The sequence below is a fragment of the Capsicum annuum genome, chromosome 11 (genome assembly GCF_002878395.1).
Source record: "Capsicum annuum cultivar UCD-10X-F1 chromosome 11, UCD10Xv1.1, whole genome shotgun sequence".
Classification (NCBI taxonomy): Eukaryota; Viridiplantae; Streptophyta; class Magnoliopsida; order Solanales; family Solanaceae; genus Capsicum; species Capsicum annuum.
The window spans coordinates 223,504,754-223,507,710 of record NC_061121.1 but is presented as its reverse complement, the minus strand read 5'-3'; positions in this window follow the sequence as shown (position 1 = coordinate 223,507,710).

Below are 2,957 nucleotides of genomic sequence, written 5' to 3'. Positions count from 1 at the left end.
TATATATATATATATATATATATATATATATACTAGTTTAGTTGCACGTGTCTCGCACGTGTAACTTTTAAATATTTAAAATTAGACGATTTTATTTAATATGAAAGTTTTTAATGAAGTGCAAAATGTTCAAAACATATATTTTATTGTAAGCACAAATATATTTTACCACCAGAAGTTTCAAGTGATAATGAATTTAATATATTGGAGATGTAATTCAATTTAGCCAATCTCATGCTTCGTATGTCATACCAAGTAGACCTAAGAATTGTATTGTACGTTGAATTTTTACTTCATTCATGAGTACTTTTGAAAAAAAGTTTATAAACACCTTCATAATATGAATACTTTTAGAGAAATTCTAACACATATTTAACAGAACCGAAGCATAATGCCTAACATCTTTAACTTATCTTGGTGACAACATCTATCAACTACTACTACTTAATTCAAGTAATGTTAAATATATATGAGATGAAAAAAATTTAACCAAAAGAGAAATTATTCTCATATAATAATGAATATTCTCAATTCCACCTTTCAAAATATTATTAAAAAAAAAAAAACTAATCTCAAGAGGTGAGTTTAATTTAGCCAGACCTCATGTTTCGTATGTTCTTCCAAATAGACTCAAGGATTGTACTATACATTAAATTTTTACTTCGTTCTTGAATACTTTTGGAGAAACGTTTATCAACTCTTCCTTACTGTGAATACATTTGGAGAAACGTTTGCTCGTTCTCTTCTTTGTCTCTTGTTGTGTCTCTTTGTTCATTATTGAATTCTTCCACAGTCATATTTAACTATGCTTTTCATAATACTAATTGTTTTTTTATTGTAAAGTTTGATAAACTACATATCATATCATAAAAGAAGATAAAGAAAAGATCGTTAAATGAAAAAAATAAGAATGAATAGCTACAATAAGTTATATCATTCAAAACTAAAAATTATCGCGTAAACACACATATATTTTTACCACCAGAAGTTTCAAGTAGTTAATGAATTTAATATATTGGAGATGTAATTCAATTTAGCCAATCTCATGCTTCGTATGTCCTGCCAAGTAGACCTAAGAATTGTATTGTACGTTGAATTTTTACTTCATTCATGAATACTTTTGAAAAAAAGTTTATAAACACCTTCATAATATGAATACTTTTGGAGAAATTCTAACACATATTTAACAGAACCGAAGCATAATGCCTAACATCTTTAACTTATCTTGGTGACAACATCTATCAACTACTACTACTTAATTCAAGTAATGTTAAATATATATGAGATGAAAAAAATTTAACCAAAAGAGAAATTATTCTCATATAATAATGAATATTCTCAATTCCACCTTTCAAAATATTATTAAAAAAAAAAAAACTAATCTCAAGAGGTGAGTTTAATTTAGCCAAACCTCATGCTTCTTATGTCCTTTCAAATAGACTCAAGGATTGTACTATACATTAAATTTTTACTTCGTTCTTGAATACTTTTGGAGAAACGCTTATCAACTCTTCCTTACTGTGAATACATTTGGAGAAACGTTCGCTCGTTCTCTTCTTTGTCTCTTGTTGTGTCTCTTTGTGCATTATTGAATTCTTCCACGACCATATTTAATTATGCTTTTCATCATACTAATTTTTTCTTTATCGTAAAGTTTGATAAACTACATATCATATCATAAAAGAAGATAAAGAAAAGATTGTTAAATGAAAAAAATAAGAATGAATAGCTACAATAATTTATATCATTCAAAATTAAAAATTATCACCCAAAATTAATCACCTTTCAAAATTCTGATCATTAGCTGCTATATATATTATCATCATCAACCATCTTCAAGATACCTACAAAATAAATGCACCTTAAAGTAAATAAATGTTACAAAAATATTTCTTGACGTAAAAAATAATTCTAAAGCAAATAATAAAGAATGATTTAAGATCAAAAGTATTTTTAAAATTTTTTTCATATGTTCATTGAAGATGCTAGTATATTGTTGTAGAAGAATTTTTAATTTATAAAAGTTCAAATCCTTTTCAAAGAAATTGTCTAAATATGGTAAAAAAATAAAATTCCATAAATAACTACCAAATTTAGAAGAATAAAAAATTCAAAAAATAAGAAGCTACTACACGTATGGTTCCTAAATTTTAGGAGTTTAGATAGTTTTTTTCTAATTCTTCTTACCCTAATATTTGTTTGTTACCATATATTTTAGTACTTTTAACTTTTTCTTTTCATATATATTTTAGGATTCAATATTATAGTTAATATTATTAAAATAATTAAATAATAATTTAAGTAAGCGGTGTAAAGATGATTTTGTCTATAAATCTTTTAATGAAGGGTAAACTTTTTTAAAGGTCTTCACACTTTTAATATATTATATATATATATATACATATATAAAACAAAAAAAACAGATAAACTAAAATCAATATATATATATGAAAAAAAAAAAAAGATAAACTAAAATCAAATCCTATCCACCCATCTTCTTCTTCCTACCCGCACCATTGTTAGAGCTGAACTAGCTATAATTGAGATCAAACATTTCAATTTATGTACTTTGTGATGTTCTAAAGCCAACCCAATTAGATATATTTGGTAAAACTCTCTTGCTATTAGATAATTTTTCAGTGATGAATTTTCTTGCATTACTTTTTCATTAAAAAAAAGGGAGTTGTGTACAACTGTTGGAAAGCATCTATGAACTTGAATATGAATCTGAAACTTGGGGGTTATTTGGAGTTCGTTTAAATTTACTGTGAACAAAAATTATCACAAAAATTTTGATAAAGTCAAAATTGGATTTTTCGTTCTTGTGGGTGTTTGTTCAAATTGATTGCTAGGTAATGTTCCTATGTTTGTAAGAAGCTCATGATTCAAAACAGAGCTAATTTGGTGATGCTATTATATTAATTTTAAAAGTCATAATTTGAAAAATGGACAAAGAA